Source organism: Periplaneta americana, chromosome 2 (assembly GCF_040183065.1).
Source record: "Periplaneta americana isolate PAMFEO1 chromosome 2, P.americana_PAMFEO1_priV1, whole genome shotgun sequence".
Lineage (NCBI taxonomy): Eukaryota > Metazoa > Arthropoda > Insecta > Blattodea > Blattidae > Periplaneta > Periplaneta americana.
In genome coordinates, this window is record NC_091118.1 from 100,440,808 (window position 1) to 100,461,376 (window position 20,569).

At 39.1% G+C, this 20,569-nt stretch overlaps 1 protein-coding gene across 3 annotated transcripts in view; it reads left to right on the top strand.

Moving 5' to 3' along the window:
• Positions 1 to 20,569, top strand: part of RhoBTB (Rho-related BTB domain containing) — a 596,656-nt gene that overhangs the window by 93,782 nt on the left and 482,305 nt on the right. The window contains exon 1 of one of the 3 annotated variants that reach the window (XM_069818207.1): positions 10,777 to 10,951. The exons of the other annotated variants lie outside the window; for them this stretch is intronic. The gene's annotated coding sequence lies outside the window, so the exon portion shown is untranslated. Of the gene's footprint in view, positions 1 to 10,776; positions 10,952 to 20,569 lie in introns of those variants that run through there. 3 annotated transcript variants of the gene reach the window in all.

Sequence of the window (20,569 nt, forward strand, 5' to 3'; positions counted from 1 at the left end):
CTCGTGTCACGACTACACGTCTATATGCGCAACCGCAATCTAATCCCGACCACTCAAGCCGGATTCCGACCGGGAGCGCAACTACACGACCAGCTGATACGAGTGCTCACTCCCATGGAAGAGGCTTATACACGTGGACACTACAGCATCCTTATTGCCTTAGACGCCAAGAGAGCCTTTGACACCGTTTGGATAGACGCCATAAAATATAAACTCACATCCTCAAATCTGCCACACGAAATCACACGTTGGCTTTCCAGCTTCATATCGAACCGAACAGGACAGGTGAGACTCGGAAGGAACGAACTTTCTCGGACCTTCCGAATAGAAGCTGGAGTCCCCCAAGGCAGTGTCATATCTCCCACTCTGTATAACATCTATGTGGCAGATATTCCCCTCCCTAATAACCCGCTAGTAGGACTGGCACAATATGCAGACGACGTCGCATGTTGGGCTATACACCCCCGACTCCCCTCCGCTAGGACATTACTAAACGCAACACTCAGGCAGTATCTAAATTGGACCAATACGGCGGATCACAGTCAACACAGACAAAACACAGATATGCGTCTTCCGTCCAAATTTCCGAACTCGGGTCCTCCAGAACAACCCAATCACAATAGCCAACACTCAACTTCCACTTCAGCGAAATCTCACATATCTAGGAATAACCTTCACCTCCAAACTCTCCTGGACCGAAGTAGCTAAAGAAACCTGGAGGAAATATAACGCAGCCACCAGAGCAATAAGCTACCTAAGTGGCATCAATCGACTCGGCTGTATAACCGAAACACTCCTCCACCTATACAAAGCATCCTATGCATACATCCCTCCATTTTCCTCACACAAGCCCCTCCAACGACCCAATCGAAATTCGAAACCCGCGAAAGAAGAATTCTCCGCCAAATCTTCCACCTGCACAGACGTACCAGAAACAACACAGTTTACACTACGACAAAAACAAAGCCACTCTTCACACATCTAAACAACATAAACAGGAAATACACACATTCGGCAGTAAATCGCGTATATACACGACATATCTTCGCAAATCCACCGAACACAAACAGAACAACACTGGAGAAACTCCTCTACAACTACCACCAGCCCCAACCACCAAACTAAAACACACAAACAAAACCGCAAACACTTGTTGGAAATTTGAATACTATCTGAGAGGACACACGACAGAAACTGAGAGGCAGATCAATAAAATAACACTACACCATGAAAGTCTCCATAACCATTCAGACGCTTCTGCCACCGGAAGGGGAAACTTAAAAATCTAAAAAAAAGTATGTATGTATGCATGTATGTATGTATGTACAGTGTTCTGCCCAAGAGCAGGTCTTTAACTGCAAACCCAGCATTTCCCATTCTTCCCAATTTCTTGCTTTCCTCTTAATCTCCCCATATAATACCTTAATGTTGTCTATCAACTGATATCTTTTACCCCGAACTCTTGTCCCGTTCACCATTCCTTAAGTATAGCAGTTTAACAAATTAGGCCTACACCAAAATAAAAAAAAACCAATCACTGCACCTACACACCTACTGGCACTTATGCCAGAAATAGTGTCATATATGTAAATATATATTTATTATTATTTATGTACAATGGCTGGAGAGGGCATCCTGCGCGTATAAGACCCTAAAACGGCCTCTGGCTCAAAGCCAGTAAAGTCAATAAACAACAACAACGACGTTGGTACAAAGTAGTCGCCGTTTTCCGCTATGCACGTCTGTCAACGTGGTACAGCTGCTGGAAACACCGCTGAAAGGTATTGACAGGAAGATTCCGTACGGTTTCTCTTTTGGCAGTGATGATCTCCTTGGTCTATTGAAATCTGCGCTCATATAACTTTGCTTTCAAACCGGGAAAGACAAAAGAAATCGTATTCAAGATCAGGTGAGAATGAGGTTGTGTCAAAACGGTGACCTTTGCCTTACCAGTTCTCTTGGACAAGCAGTGATCGATATGTAGGGGCGTTGTCGTGTAGCATCAGTCATTTTTTCCTACGCAAAAAATCAGGACGCTTACTACAAACTGAATCGCGTAGACGGCGAAGGATCTCCTTGTAGTGGGTCTTATTTACAGTTGTCACTTGTTGGATGAATTCCATGTGAACAATTCCCGATGAGTCGAAAAACAGTTCAAGCATACTTTACTTTTTAACCTGTCCTGTTGTGGTTTTCCCCTTCGTGGCGATAATTACGATTTCTAGGTGATCGATTGTCGCTTCAGTTGTGGATCGTGCAGAAAACACCATGTTTCGTCTCCTGTTATGATCCGGTTGAGAAACGTCTCATCGTTGTCAGCACTACTATTAGGTCACCACAACTGATCATGCGATTGTCACATTGGTCTTGCGTCAGGATGCGTGGAACACTGTGCTCGGTAACACGCGACATGTTCAGCTCATCAGACAGAATTTTGTGACACGTACCACGGCTAATCCCTACTGATGCTGGGAGATTATCTACCGATTGGTAGCGATTGGCACGCACCAATGTTGCAACTTTAATCTTGCGTTCAGTTCGGACTGTTTTTGGCTGACCAGTACGCTCATCTTCCTCGAAACTGTCTGCCCTGTATTAAACGCTGCACTGCGGCCCAAGGTTTCATACTTGCTTGATCATTTGAGACGTTTCGTTAGCGGATTTGCCATATTTTAGCAGAACTCGACGTTTCCTCATTGCTCAAACTGCGACATTCTCGAGTTCCGCCACTTGCATTCAACTACCTTTCACAGCAGACACCGTAGTTCTTCTTAGACTGTATGCACTGTGATGTGTTGTAACTTATTCTCGTCCACGAACTGTAAGTATGTTGAGGAGAGCAAGAATCTAGAGGGGAAACCGATGAGATGTCTTGTGGTAATAAATCAATAATATAACACCATAAACCATTTCTGATTGAGGTTCTGGCTATCTAGCTTATTACTAGGCAGTATATCTCATTTGACGATAAGTTTGTATACATCTAAAGTCTGATTAGTGTAATATGTAGCTAGTCGGCGATGTATGCAATGGAAGGAGTAAGAAACTCGCCACTCTACCCCATTATATCCTAGCTTAGTTGCCTCGTAAGTATTGCCTTGTTGGTATCACTTGTGAGGTTCAGACCTGTCTTCGGACGTTGACCAAACAACAACACTATAAATAATTGTAATTACTCGAGCAGGGCGAGTGGAGCCGCAGGAGTAATGTGAACTATCGCGATGCGGTATTACGTAAGCAGGAGCAGTAGCGCCACTGCTCCGGGCTGCAGGACTCCACTGGCCTTGGTCGAGTTATACTAAGAGTCACTTTAATTATTATTATTAAACAACAAGACAGCTATAGCATAAGAAAAGACAAAAACCTTCCCACCCCCTACACTCTGGAGACGGATAATAAGATGATCATAAAACTTTACTAAGTATCCTTCCGACCTCCTGAGAGAGGATGGAGAATATAAACCTAATTGTAAAAGGGAGTAACATTAACTGTCTCTCAAGACTGAAAAGTGATAGTCACTGCTCCGTAACGAGCAAGCGCCGAATGGGTAACGCATAGAAAGAAAACACAAGAAATAGGTTGCAGAGGGGTAAATAATATTTTCAGCACAGGTCCGTAGCCAGGATTCTGTTCGTGAAGGGTCCGAAATTTCGTGTGTTATTTTTTTAAATGGAAGCAGTTTCCATTAAGGACCACTTGCTTTTCTTTTATTCTGTTTCATGTAAGTATAAGTTCACAATGAGCATAATGAAGGAAAAAAATGTTATGATCATAATGGCGTTGAAAAAAATATATAAAAAACGCAACAGGAGATCGTATAAAACGGTTGAAGTATAATGTAAGTAAACTAGAATTACATGTAAGTTATATGTAGATCTATGCTTCAGTTCTCTTATTAGCGAAAGTTACATTTGAATATTCAGAAAGAGAGTTTTTCTTGTTTTTTAATTTCGTACTATAGTCTCTCAATAATAATAATAATAATAATTATTATTATTATTATTATTATTATTAGTAGTAGTAGTAGTAGTAGTAGTAGTAGTAACTGAACTATTTGACATCTTTCGTATTTTCCACCATTAACAAATATTACATTTTTTCAAATTAAAATAACATTAATATGCACAAAAATAGTATATTATTATCAGAAAAAGTAGGCCTAAAGTTTTGTATAAGTGAAATTGTTATGGCAAAGGTTAACAAGTGGAATAAAGACACATACATGTAAGTTATGTGTATCACTCCTTATTTTAATTCTTAATTATAATAAAATTATTTGAACTATTTCACATCTTTCTTATTTTATATTATTAACAAATAGCATGTACATATTTTCAAATCAATTAAAATACAATTAACATTAAAATACGAGTACATAAAAACGTAAAACATCTAAGAAGTAAAGTGTCCTACATGTGAAATTGTTATGCCAAAGAGGCATAAGTGAAGACAGGCAAGATTTAATAATCATTTTAAACCGTCATAGACATGCACAGATTACGTAACAAATGAAATGAAGACAACTGTCCAATTTGTGTTTTATCGCTAACTTTAAAATACATTCTTTTATGCACAGAATTTATTATTTATTTTCAAATTTGAGTTTACTTTTCTCTGAATTTTCCTTATTACCTTTAAATCCCTTTGCATATAGGCTCCTTATTTATAGAATGATATATTTACAAAAGCAATACCTGTACTATTTCCACTGCTGGCTGTTACATCTAGAACATCATCAATTGTAACTGTTAGTGGATAATGGATAGACATGAGAGCAAGTCCAGTTAGGCGTTCATTGTCCTTTTTATTTCGGAGGAAACTTTTTATTATTTTCATTGAAGAAAATAAAATTATCTTTCTACTTCAGCAGTGGAAACAAGTAGGGTTGCTAAGACACGCAGTAGATGTAGATATTAAGATACATCTTCTTGTCAGAGTCGTCCAGAATGGCCAACATTCCGCTCGGTTTTACATCAGCTGCTCTCCACGTTTCACACCATAAAAGATACTCAGCTGTAAGTGCTGACTCCGATGCCCTATCTTCAAAATAAACTTTCAGATTAAGTAGTTTCTTTCCTTCAACACAGGATGAAGCATTTTTGAGTAGCAGGACTTTAATTGATAACAAGAACTCTCTGTTTTTGCCAAAACTATGAACTAGTCCAGAAATAAGAATATCTAAGCAAGGTATGAAAACTGAAGGCCTGTAAAATTCTTCATCAGAATTACTGGGATGATTGCCTCTCTCAGTTTGCTTCCTAGTTAAAATGTTTCATCAGCTGGGGAAGCGAAACCTGGCATGTGAGCGGAGAAAGAATGAGCTGTCAGAAAGAGAGTTCGTTTCATGATACTTAACATTATTCGAATCTACCGACACGGAGGTTCATCTCAGACTAAAATCTATTTTCCCCTTTCCATACCCATTGGTGATAAAGCCACGGCACATGATAAGATCACAGGACAGCTCTTGCCTCCTTTACTGTACAAGATCACAGGACAGCTCTTGCCTCCTTTACTGTACAAACATTCCCTCAACACATTGCGTTTTAATTCAGATGTATTTGGGACCGGTACTGCTTTACTGAATGGATTACAAGACAGTGAACCTCTGTCGATGCTTGCATGACTTATAAGTCTATTATTTTTAGAAACATTTGAATTCGAAGTACATGGTATTTCTTGCGCAGTCATGAAGATTATGTCTGGAACCAGTATTATCTTTTCTGAACTCGAAATTATTTTCCGAAATTGGCAGAGATCGGTTAAAAACGATCTGTTGTTGAACTGCATTCATCAACGAAAATTACGTACTTTTATCACTGAAAATACATCACATCACATACAGGAGAAACATTTTGTGAAACGCGGAGAAAGAAACGGAAACTAATAGATGGTGGAAATACGTTGTTGGTGTGCTTTCACAAAGACGCTAAAATTATGTATATAGAACTGCAGTGCACATAATGATAGGTCTAATGATTTTAAAATGTAATAAAAGTGAAATTTCAGACGTTACAAAAGATTCATATTAAACTTATTTTGACTTAGAAAAATAACTGCTAAAAGTTGATTTCTTTATTAAAATTTTCGGGGAAATTTGGGGGGGGGGTTCGGACCCGCTGGACCCTCCCCCTGGCTACGGCCCTGTTTCAGCAAGATGTGTAGACCGAACACTCAAGTATCCAAAGCAAAGTCATAATAACACAGCGCACAGTCTACAAATACGGCGTATATATCTATCCAATCAGTCTTAGTTTCTTATCTCCCCCCCCCCCAAATTACGTTCCTCACAAATCCATAGGTGGTCTTCTGTAAATAATTATTGTACCAGCACACGCCGAATCCAAACTAGCTTCTCCTCACTATATTCAACTCCGCCGCATACGGAGCAATCCACGGTACTCCGTGGCAACCTGGACAAGAACCCTCGACCTCACAAGTGCTCACCAAGAAAACAAGAAGAAAGTTCCAGAAAGATAAATATGTTACAAATTCAAACTAACCAACAGAAAATTTCCTTTCCAATTAGTTTCGCGACCAGATGATCCCGATCGAAAACAAAGAAGGGAGGAGACCCGATTGTCCTCTGGTAACAGAAAAGAGAAGAAAACGTAAATAAATAAAAAATAAGAACAAAACAAAATAAAAGCAAAAAAGGAAGAATAAAGATAGAATAACCAAACGCCACAGCACGCAACAACTGCCTCTTACTGGGACGAGAGAAGAACTGACACGGCACCATCCCGTGACACATTCTATCCGCTGTAGTGCAGCTAGAAGACCTAGATGCATTCTCATGAAAACAATTGACCGAAGCTCACCACTTCGACTGTGAAGAAGTCAGCCGGGTAATGATTCACTCAAGTGCATGAAGTCGAATACTTATGTCTAGAGGCTGATTTAAATGCACTAAAAACGGGAAAATTTGCATGCACATATGCACTTATTGAATTGGATTGAATTTACGGGAGGGGGCATTATGGCCCAGCACTGCGACCTGTTACGGTCTATTGCGCTAACCCTCAAACTAGGCGCGTTTCCAAACCCACACCGGCTGACTATACTAAATTTCGCTGCGTATGACGAAATGGAGAAATGGTGACGGAATTATGTAAATGCCTAATATAGAGAAAAACGGGAGAACCTCGACAAAAACATGCGATCTTGTCCGCCACAAGTATCACTATGGATTTTTCAATGACCGGGACTCGAATCCGGGCCGTCTGCGTGACAGGTCAGAGGTCTGACAACTCAATCACCGCAGGGGTAACATATCCACTTAAAAACACTATATATGCACTAAAATAATAAAATATGTATTCTTAAAATTGGAAAACAAATAGCAATTTACTATTATTTATGATTTTTATGTTATACATAAGAATATTGAGACACTATCAGTTGCTAAGTTGCGTGTCCTTCAATCCACTGCGTAAGCAGTACACTTCTAGCACATTTTTCGTTAGGCATCGTTGATAAAACTAATTAAAAATTAATAATTTTCTTGCAGTTAAGCTGTTCTAAAATACAGTGCACTCTACACACTGTCGAAGTTTCTAAGACCTGTCACTTTAATAAAATGAAATATTCTGATTTGCCACGTTGGTCTTAAAAAAAAAGAAGAAACAAAAAGAAAATTGCATTATCGTGCCTATATTATTGTTGACAGGTGGCGAAATTCGGAGTGCAAAGAAGCCCATGAACACTTTCTGTAACTTCTGCTCCAATCATATTGCAGCGTTCTAGTAACAAAATCTTATGCACATGCGGAGTAGACAATAAGAAGACTTCTTGTTTCGAATAACTGATTTTAATCACAACTTTCATCCATCATAACACAACATCGCAATATTGTAAATTTGCACTGAGTCAGCAGTGCACTTAATTAATTGAGTGCTTTGTTGATTGCCAAGGATTTATCTAAAGTGATTCACCGACAACACTGCACTGTCTACATGTTCTCAGATTGCAATACATAAAATATAACTCCTGTAATGTGTTTCAATGTCTGAATTTCCTCTATACGAGTATTCCATTTTTCCGATTTTCCGTATTCTTGATCTTGGTTTAAGCACCACATTAAAAAAATAACGAAATATGCTTTTACAAGCGCTAAAAGCTGAAATATGCATTAACCCCTGAAATATACGTGTATATATACACACACGCATATATATATATATATATATATATATATATATATATATGCACTATAAAATCTTGACCTTTGGTTACAAATAACTTTTTTTTTTAAATTTATTTGACAATTTTTGTACATTGATACTATTAATTGTGCTTAAATAATTAACATTTCAACAATATGAGACTTGTGGAGAGGGTGACGTCCATTAACGTTCCTCAAAGTATCAACAAATCAGTGTGTCTTTCCCTCTTAAGGCGACGATCAGTCCTTGCAGGGGGCAAGTTCCGAGGAATCTGGTTGATTAAGCTGTTAGAATGTGTTGACAACGTTGCATATGACTGTGTGTAGGAAGAATGAATTACAGTCTCTATTTTGGCTAGATATAGATCTGAATGAAGTGTTTCATTTCTTATGTACCATGGTGCTCCAGTGATTATCCTTAGTGGCCGATTTTGGAATGTTTGAATACGCTTGATTTGACTTATAGAAGCCGATCCCCATAATGAATAATAGAGCCAAATAGGTTTGAGAAGCATTACATATATTAACCTTTTGTTGGAAAGGGAAAGACAAGAGCTGGAAAGTATTGCTTTCAATCGATGAAGTCTGTATCTTAATCTCTGAAGGGTATAAGTACAAATAACTTGAAATGCATTTATATGTATATGTATAATGGTAGCATATGATTCACAACGAAGAAATAAAACATGTATTAATATGCTAAAATCCGTCCCCTATTTATAACCGATCGATTGAAGCTTTTACTCGATCGGTCGTGAACGCTCGAGGTTGTTGCACGACAATTACATAATCTTTTAATGCCTGATCCTCAAAACAACCTACCTAAGGAGGTTACCATGTTGTTTTTATTTCAGATAACACGAAAAGCGGGAAGTATTTGAACATTTAAATAACGAAACATGGTCTTTAAACACTACAATTCGTTAAATGAAATAATGTTTTATATTATCAATAATATTTGAGATGGGCAGGGCATGTAGCACGTATGGGCGAATCCAGAAATGCATATAGAGTGTTAGTTGGGAGGCCGGTGGGAAAAATACCTTTGAGAAGGTCGAGACGTAGATGGGAGGATAATATTAAAATGGATTTGAGGGAGGTGGAATATGATGATAGAGACTGGATTAATCTTTCACAGGATAGGGACCGACGCCAGGCTTATGTGAGGGCGGAAATGAACCAACGGGTTCCTTAAAAGCCATAGGTATTATCAATAATGTTATTCATCATCCTTCTTGCAAAACTCATTATATCAGTAATTATGCGACAATTTCCGTACAAATTGAAGACGTATTACCCATTCTTATACTTGACCAGGTAGGCCTTTTTTTGCGGATATGAAGCAGATGTTTGAAAGGATGATTTATGCTGTTGCACTTAACATAGGTATTTGTCTTCCCTGAAGCCAATAGTCTGTGCATAGGCCTATTAAATTTATAATTATTTACTACGAGAATTGTTTTACCCCGCTGATTCAAGATTTCACCCAGTTGCGACATATGTTGAGTAGGTACTGATACAGGAAGTAGAGAAACGCAGATATCTGTGTGTACTGTGTGGTTGACGAGTAAGGTACTGATACAGGCAATATAGAAACGCAGAATTGCCATAACACTAACTACCTCACATCGCAATCTTTCGCAGGGTTGCCAATAGTCGGTGCATGAGATTGTGAACATTTCACTCAGTCGTGTATACGAGTAGTCAACGCATGAGAGTTGGAATTGGAAATATATTTAAGCTGGGGACGAGTCGGGTTCCTGGATCAACGAAATATATTTCAGCTGGGGACGAGATGGGTTGTTTATTTACAGACCGGGGACGAGAGACGCTTTTTCGATGTAGTTTTTTTTTATTGGGTTATTTTACGACGCTGTATCAACATCTAGGTTATTTAGCGTCTGAATGATATGAAGGTGATAATGCCGGTGAAATGAGTCCGGGGTCCAGCACCGATAGTTACCCAGCATTTGCTCGTATTGGGTTGAGGGAAAACCCCGGAAAAAACCTCAACCAGGTAACTTGCCCCGACCGGGATTCGAACCCGGGCCACCTGGTTTCGCAGCCAGACGCGCTGACCGTTACTCCACAGGTGTGGACTCGATGTAGTCAGCGTATGATAACGCACGACCAACATGTAAGACAATTATGCACAGGGCAAAATCACACTCAGTCCATATGAAAGAGGAGTAAATCTCCATATTCCTCCCGGAAATCGAACTTGGGTCATTTGAGTTTGAGCTAGAAACAGTACCATTTGAGCCACTTCGGAGGACTATCTTCATAATCGTGTGATATCAAATGCATTCCCCACGTGGCTCTGAAATTGATTGAATGCACACTTTTACCCCATTCGATTTTTCTGTCACGATCTATTTTAAGATATAGTTTTTTCCTTCTTTTTTTTTTTTTTTTTGGCTTTTTTGGTTGTGTCTGTACAAGAGTATTCTACATGTGGATAGGGGGTTGAGTTGAGGGGGAGGGGCACTAGAATTGATTTTGTTTGTGACGTCAACGGGTGTTATATACCCTGGCTTTAGCGCTGGCGCAGCGCGGAGCCGAGTTCATTGAGGGCCACGCCGCATTCAGTCGGGACCCAACATGCACACTGTCATGGTGCTGCGTCTGTTAAGTGCTGTGAGTGTAGTTAGTGCGTGACGATAATGATAACCTCCTACACTAGAAGTTATACTAGTAGTGTCGGTTTATGATACATACTTATACACGTCCTTTCGGTTTTAGTGTTCGGTAGTATACTAAGCTGGGACCATGCACCAACTGTACCTGGTAAGTCTGGAATGTAGCCTGCTCTTTTATCCACGCCCACGTGGGTGACGATACTGTCATTCTAAATTCAACCTCCTCCTCCGAAAATCAGACCCAGTCATAGCTCAGTCAGCTGACTGCTTGGAGCCAAAACGGCTGATCATCTGGCGTTTCTAGTGCAAAAGCTGCTGGGGGTAGACATGTGTTCTATGAGTAGGATACTTAATTTTCTCGTGTATTCTCATTTACAATTCCTTCATTATTATCATGTCCACTGTGAGATCGTTAAATAAGAATAATGTTTATTAATTAAATTAATGAAACCACCTGTGCATTTACTTTATTTATTTCCGAAACTTGAGTCCAGCTGTAGTTCAGTCAGGTACCTTTGAATCCAGATCTCTAATAGATAACGTGTTTTTAATGTAGAATCTCCTGTGTGACATATTCCTAGAGTACCGACCGACTGACCAATCAACCAATCTACCTCCCTACCTATATACTTTATTAGACTCAGCTGTAGTTCAGTCAGCTAACAACCAAGAGAGACCCAGTGCTTAATAAAAGTTATGCGATATTCTGTTGTGTGGGAGGTATTCCTGAAGTACTTAATTTGTCCGTGTAATCTCATTGTGTCATTTTTCTTACAACAGCTTACAAATGGCTTTTAATGAACCCACATGGCCATTGCCGCCCTCACTTAAGCCCGCCATCGGTCCCTATCCCGTGCAACATTAATCCAGTCTCAATCACCATATCCCACCTTCCTCAAATCCATTTTAATATTATCCTCCCATCTATGTCTCGGCCTCCCCAAAGATCTTATTCCCTCCGGCCTCTCAACTAACACTCTATATGCATTTCTGGATTCGCCCGTACGTGCTACATGCCCTGCCCATTTCAAACGTCTGGATTTAATGTTCCTAATTATGTCAGGTGAAGAATAAAATGCGTGCAGTTCTGCGTTGTGTAACTTTCTCCATTCTCCTGTAACTTCATCTCTCTTAGCCCCAAATCTGTCATTTTTCTACTGTTACAAAATTTCACAGACTCTGAGTGAATTCCTTAAGGAACTGTCTATTAAACTTCATTTTATACCTACCTACCATCTACGTTGTTTACTTCTGAAAATAAAACGCAGCTGTGTTCAGTCGGTTAATTTCAAACTCTGAATAGTTTTAGACTGTTAGAACAAAGGCGGCAAAATGTAAGAAGCAATTGATGCAGCCTGCATGACAACAAAATGACAAGGTAGGGAGAACAAGAACAGCACTGATATCTACAGTTGGTTTTGTTTTTTGCTTGGGGAGTAGCCTAACTTCACGGCGATCACAGAGTTTCTTTTGTGTTGCAACATACATTTTGTCCGCCTGTGATTTAGAATATCGTTTAATAAGGAAGTGCCTAATAGCCCTTATTATACCTTTCGACCGGCCGACCAATCTACATACGTACGTACCTACCTAAATAATTAATATCTGAAAAACTATACGCAATAAAAATAGTCCATTAACTTCAGTTATAGGCCTACATCCTTACTATTAAAGGTAGAGCTGGCCATTGTCATGGGTGATTTCCAAGAATTATAGAGCTATTTATTTACCTATCTACCTACTTGTGAAAATTAAATACAACTGTAGTTTAGTCAGTCAATCTTGAAACTCCGGGTAACTTCCATTTTTTGGAACGGACGTTAAATAAGGAAGTGTTTGTCTTCATTACGTATTTACTTACCTATAAGTATCAGTTTTATCTATCTATCTGTCTGTCAGTCTGTCTATTAGCTAGCTAGTGAATCAATCTTACGTCTATATACCAATTTATTTTTGAAAATCAATTCCTATTCTAGTTCAGTCCGTCAATCTTAACTCTGAATAACTAGTTTCAGAAATGGGGGCCCTATTATAGTTCATTACGCCAGTATTGGAACTCTAAATATCTAGTTCAGCCCTGGGTATAAGAGAGGAAGTGAGAAGGACGGAGAAACCCTCACCCATTTCTTTTTTGCTTACATCGTCTTATAAACAAACGCACAGTAAGACTGCAGGTAACCACGTAAAAGCAATGATGCCGCCTGATACAACCCGTCACTGACCTTCACGCCTGCTTATATTGCACCAAAACATTACTGTCTCAGTCGGGAAAGATAGAGTGAGGAGTTAAGGAGTGATTTGCAATGACTCAATCGAGTGAATAACGCCCCAGGTCTGATCTAGTTTGAAAAATCGAGCCCAACTGCAGTTTAGCCTGTCAGTCTTCAAACTTTGAATAACTGTCTTAAGAAATCGAGTTTAACTGCAGTTGTCAGCCTTTCTTCAAACTCTGAAAAACTTCCGTTGCTTTAAAAGATTATTAGCTAGAAACTGTCAGTTGAACAGTGATACCCACATACTCAACGATATACTGATCTACCTGAGAAATTCGGCCCAGTCGTAGCCTTGTCAGCTAACGACTTGCAACTAAAATGAATAACTTTGAAACGTTGATAGATACAAACACGATTCTTATTGACAGGCACCTGTGGAATAGTTGTTCTGAGAGAACTTTAGTTCCACATGTATTCACATTGTCATTTTTATCGCCATATCATCAAGATTTCGTTTCTTAAAGCTATCTTTAATGCAGGAACTGACCATTAATCTTTATTTTCTGCCTCTTACCGAACTACTTACACACACACTTTTTTTTTAAGTTTTCCGGTATAGCCATAACTCAGCTACCACTTACTTACTTACAAATGGCTTTTAAGGAACCCGAAGGTTCATTGCCGCCCTCACATAAGCCCGCCAGCGGTCCCTATCCTGTGCAAGATTAATCCAGTCTCTATCATCATACCCCACCTCCCTCAAATCCATTTTAATATTATCCTCCCATCTACGTCTCGGCCTCCCTAAAGGTCTTTTTCCTTCCGGTCTCCCAACTAACACTCTATATGCATTTCTGGATTCGCCCATACGTGCTACATGCCCTGCCCATCTCAAACGTCTGGATTTAATATTCCTAATTATGTCAGGTGAACAATACAATGCGTGCAGTTCTGTGTTGTGTAACTTTCTCCATTCTCCTGTAACTTCATCCCGCTTAGCCCCAAATATTTTCCTAAGCACCTTATTCTCAAACACCCTTAACCTATGTTCCTCTCTCAGAGTGAGAGTCCAAGTTTCACAGCCATACAGAAGAACCGGTAATATAACTGTTTTATAAATTCTAACTTTCAGATTTTTGGACAGCAGACTGGACGATAAGAGCTTCTCAACCGAATAATAATACGCATTTCCCATATTTATTCTGCGTTTAATTTCCTCCCGAGTGTCATTTATATTTGTTGCTGCTGCTCCAAGATATTTAAAATTTTCCACCTCTTCGAATGATAAATCTCCAATTTTTATATTTCCATTTCGTACAATATTCTGGTCACGAGACATAATCATATACTTTGTCTTTTCTATCTTTTCAGGATTTACTTCCAAACCGATCGCTTTACTTGCTTCAAATAAAATTTCCGTGCTTTCCCTAATCGTTTGTGGATTTTCTCCTAACATATTCACGTCATCCGCATAGACAAGAAGCTGATGTAACCCGTTCAATTCCAAACCCTGCCTGTTATCCGGAACTTTCCTAATGACATATTCTAGAGCGAAGTTAAAAAGTAAAGGTGATAGTGCATCTCCCTGCTTCAGCCCGCAGTGAATTGGATAAGCATCAGATAGAAACTGACCTATACGGACTCTGCTGTATGTTTCACTGAGACACATTTTAATTAATCGAACTAGTTTCTTGGGAATACCAAATTCAATATAAAATTAAAAACCAATGAAAGCGAAGTTCATTACATCAGGGCTGGGCATCGGGAGCAGAACGAGACTCTAAACGGGGACGCTTAATATTCATCCGACTCTGAATCAACGCTGCGCGGTGTTCGGCGGGGAAGAAAGGGGATGAAGAGAGATCATATGGCTCCCCGTGAGAGAGTAGAATCCCCTCTTGCTGCCCAGCCCTGCATTACATGGAAGTTTTTTTTGTAATATAAGTGCTATTGTGTTTTGGTATTATCAGGGTGCTTAAAACGTACGTTTATTCAATTTTTATCGTTTCTCATCACTCACATTCGTCATTTAAAACAACTGTGAAGTACACTATCAACTTTTCTACCTAAATAACTTGCCTACCGATTCAAAGTACCTGCGAAAATCGGATTCAAACATAATTCAACCATTTAACTACTTTCAACTACAGTACATTGGTCAATTAGTGAACGATCGTGTGAAATTTATAGTGTACAAGCGCCATTATAGTAGGTGTTTTCACAATACTTCAGTTTCTGCCATTATTATCGTCCTCGGTGATCTTGGGGTTACCATGCTGGATTCATGATTCCCGGCTGAGAAAGTATGGCTTCTTCGAGAGTAGAGTAAAGCTAGGAGGCCCGTGTCGTAGATTTGTCGGAAATTCCTTAACCACGTTGAATTTAGACGCTAAATAAACTCTGCAGTTAGAAGCGTCGTTAAATAAAATAATACTACTACTGCTGCTGCTGTACTTGTTGTTTCTTCATTAACACCATACCATCGGTTAAGCGACCGGACGGTTTAATTTTTTTTAATGGTCGTTGTACAGTTAATTCTTTATCACGTGAACATAATCTCTCCCTACAAGTGATGAATACATATACATACATATATACATTACTGACATACATACATACATACATACATACATACATACATACATACATACATACATACATACATACATACATACGTACGTACACACATACTACCTGTCTTCTCCTGTAATTGTGCTCTCATTTGTCTTAGAGGTGGTTTGATGTGGTTTGTTTATATTCACTGTTGATACTATAATAATAATAATAATAATAATAATAATAATAATAATAATAATTATTATTATTATTATTTATACTGGCAGAGTTAAGGCCATAGGGCCTTCTCTTACATTCTACCAGATCACAAAGTATACAAGCAGTTAAAATTTAACAAAAAGTTAAAGACCAGAATACTAACATATTACAAAAAAAAAAAAAATATCATAATAAAATCGACACTAAACAACATGAAAATAATACAATAATAGAAAAAAGAAAGTAAAATACATTGGAATATAGTAAAAGCAACTCATTTAGTACAAATGGTTAATATGGAAAACGTAAGGTTGTACTATGTTGCATATTAAAAACAAAACTTGTGAACTATACAGTACGATTATAGGTTTAGGCTGTATTTGCGTATATTTTTCACGTTATCTCTACTTTATAATGGAAAATGTACAACAAAAATTCTCAGTTTCAGTTTTTGCTTCTGAGGGGAAGGAATGAGTTCGAAGTCAGCACCTGATTAAATATGTAAAGTAAAACGTGAAGGGCTTGTGAATACTAGGTTAACTTCGAACTTGACAAGGCGATCAGGATTCTGTGACGAAACGGTAAACATTGAAACAGGACGGACTGTCATGTTATTTAGAGGAGACTATCTAAAAGTTGTGAATTGTCGACAAAGACAGTCGATAGTATGGAATAGTATGAAAACAACAACAGAAAAATACGTATCTATAGTAGGTACAGATCGCACCTCTGATTGAGGTTCTGGTTGATATGTAGGCCTACATCTATTATCAGGCAGTAGGCCTACATCTCACTTGATGATTTGTGTCATAGGAAGAACAATTGTTTGTAGCTAATCTGCGATATATGCAATGGAGGAGGAAAGGAACTGGTCACCCTACCCCATAATCTCCTGGTCCATTTGCCTCATAAGTGGTGTCTCATTGGTATCAGATCGAAAGCACAGCGACGACTCGATGTGTTCAAACATCTTCTCGAAAATCTTATAGGCGACCGGTTCCAAAAGCGGATTGTGATCTGCGATGAAACATGGATCGTTCTGCATAATCTTGGCAAGAGTAGGAGGGTAACCCATAAAGACGAACCTCAACCAACAGTTAAAGTCTTCATGGCACAAGGCGATTCTGTATGTTTATTAATTAGGAGAGTAATGTGAACTTGTATCTCCAAATTGTCGTGCCGTTGATTCCAAACTCTCCTCTGAACAACTGGATAGAGTACAGAGAATTTAAAAGTATCACAAATAGCCAGCGGAGATCAACAAAAAGATTGCACTCCTTCAGTGATAGAATGATCCAACACAACTGGCTACAGTAACTCAGGCAAAAATCCACGAATTAAACGAGATCAAAGTGTTGTCTGATCCAATCTACAATCTAGATACTGCATTATTCCACTTCGACTTGTTCCGGTCTATGGCAAAATCTCCAATAGGTCGATGATTTAATACATTTGAAGAGATCTGAAGCACATAATGCCTTTGAATCAAATCATTAATTTCTCCAAAAAGTTAGAATGCTGCCAGAGAGACGGATGAAAATGAGTGGAAACAATAAACCTTTAAACTAAAGAAAACTTCTTCACATAGACACATGCATGCATGCATACATACATACATACATACATGCATACAGTACATACATACATACATACATACATACATACATACATACATACATATATACAGTCCACACCTGTGGAGTAACGGTTAGCACGTCTGGCCGCTAAACCAGGCGGCCTGGGTTCGATTCCCAGTCGGGGCAGGTTACCTGGTTGAGGTTTTTTCCGGGGTTTTCCCTCAACCCATTACGATCAAATGCTGGGTAACTATCGGTGCTGGACCCCGGACTCATTTCACTGGCATTAACACTTTCATCTCATTCAGACGCTAAATAACCTAAGCTGTTGATAAAGCGTCGTAAAATAACCTACTAAAATAAAATAAAAATACATATATACGTTACATACATAAAGTGACATCAAACACTTTTTTCCTGGCATTTTTAACTATGTCCTGATTGTACCTATGCAGTGTAAAATATTACCATGGCAACTAAAATTTACGATTAAGCAAAGCCTACATGGTATAGTAAAAAACAAGGCAGAATAAAAGTGTAAGGAAAAAGTTTTTGATGGCACTGTACAAACATACATACATACATACATTACAAGAGAAGAAGTAGAATCAGTAATAAAAAATATGGACACAAACAAAGCTCCAGGTGATAATGGAATCACGGCAGAGATCCTTCGACTAGTGTTCAGACTAGTGCCACAGCTATATATAACGGGTGTCTAAAGAGAAGCTGTTTCCCCAGTGGATGGAAACATGCAACAATTGTACCGATAATTAAACCGGGCAAAGAAAACTGTGACGATGTAAGTAAATATAGGCCTATCAGCCTACTCAACGTAGCAGCCAAGGTGTTAGAGAAGCTTCTAATACAACGGATAATGCATCGCATACATAAGAATAATCTTATGAATAAAAATCAATTTGGATTCACACCACAAACCAGCACTGTCAATGCCGCGATGTACCTGAAAGAATTAATCCTAGAAACCCTAACCCAAGGTCAGATGGCTGTCCTTATCAGCCTAGATGTCAAAGGAGCATTTGACGCCGCATGGTGGCCCAGCATCCTAACTTCATTAAGAGACTTCAAATGCCCAAGGAATCTCTACGATCTCTCCAGAAGCTACTTCAGTGAAAGGAGCGCTACAATCTCAGCAAGCTGTCTATCCATAAACAGAACTATCAGCAAAGGATGTCCACAAGGTTCCTGCAGCGGACCGGGCTTCTGGAACATACAGTATAATTCACTTCTGAATCTGAAATATAATAAGAACACAAAGGTTATTGCGTTTGCGGACGATGTAATGTTGGTTGTTAAAGGAAGCTGCGCTCTAGAACTAGAAAATTACGCCAATATCGAACTCCAGAAAGTATCAAGCTGGGCTCGAGAAAACAAAATCACCTTCAATGAGCAGAAATCAAAACTGCTAGTTATATCAAAAAGAAGACCAGTGATTGAACGAGATCTCAAGATATACCTCAACAATAAACAGTTACAGCAGACAGAAAGCTTAAAGTACTTGGGCATAATTTTTGACAAAAAATTTAACTTCACACAGCATGTAGAATACGTCAGCCAAAAATGCATTAACCTTATTCACGCGCTATCAAAATCTGCTAAAATAAACTGGGGCCTAAATAGTGATATGAGAATAATATACAAAGGAGCCATACTGCCGATTTTGACATATGGGGCACCAGTGTGGGTTGAAGCCATCAACAGAAGACACAACAAACTGAAACTACAAAGAGTGCAGAGACTCATAAATATAAAAATAGCAAAGGCCTTTCGAACTACGTCATCCGAAGCACTATGCATCCTAACAAAAAACACACCCATAGGTATAGAAATTCAGAAGCTGGCGACAGCATATGAAAGAACGAAAAGGATCCACGAGGGAATTAAAATTGACACAGTAGAGCATTACACAACATGGCAGCATCCAGCAGATAAAATCCTGATTAAAGAAAAATCAAGTCATCAAACTTACAAAGTAGACATCTACACCGATGGCAGCAAGGGAGACTCGGGAGTTGGCTCAGGTGTCGCCATATACATTGATCAAGAATTAGTCCATGAGCTGCAATATAAACTCCACAGGCGGTGCTCGAACAACCAAGCGGAACAGTACGCCATTCTCAAAGCCCTAGAACAGCTAGAATTACTCCAGCAACTGCAAGATGTTCGAAAATCAGCAGCCATTCATACCGACAGCAGAATCACACTCGATTCGTTACGAAATTTCGATAACCATCACCACTTGATAGAACAAATTAGAAAACAGATAAGAAAGCTGGAAACATTAAACTGGACTGTTCACTTCGCATGGGTCAAGGCACACGTTGGACTTGCGGGGAACGAGCTGGCCGACCACTTGGCAAAGCAGGCAGCAAGCAACAACGAGTTACCAGTGAGCTTCGACAGGATACCAGTCAGCGACATCATGCGGGAACTTCAAGAAGAAAGTGTGGTTAAGTGGGAAAGTGAGTGGCAAAACACGATAAATGGTGCAGTGACAAAATCGTTTTTCCCCAGTGTAAAAGAGAGGTTACGCGTTAATATTCCACTGAATGGAAAGGTCACAACTTTTCTAACTGGACATGGAAAAACCGGTGCTTACTTATATAGATTCAAGCTGAGGGACAACCCGTCGTGTGCGTGTGGAGCAGAGGAACAGACCGTCGACCACCTACTTTTCGAGTGCCCGAAATTGGACAAAGAAAGACTAGCGTTCCAGCGGGAAATGTTAAGGAAAACTGGCAAGTGGACTTTCACAAAGCTTAAAATAATGCAAGAACATGTGCATACATTCATAAATTATGTCAATGTTATAAATTTAGACGAGTAAACTTAGGATAATTTAATCTAGGATAGATAAGAGTAGGCAATAGATATAATGAAAGACTCAATTTTCACAACAGAATAACAGATCTACATACGCCTAGAGAGTGACAGAAACGAGACAATGTGTTATATTGTAAACATACAGGCAGCAAGGCATGTAGTATTACCTTATTGTAATGGGACATGCCGTTCAACTAATATAAAAAAAAATACATACATACATACATACATTCAGGAATCCGCCCCTGAGCACGAGTTCTACTCTTTCAGGGGCGAGCTAAAGTTTTTCTGTATATATTATATATTTGGCCGGTTTGTCCAAGTATTGTTAGAAGACTTAACGACTGTTAAACCTTC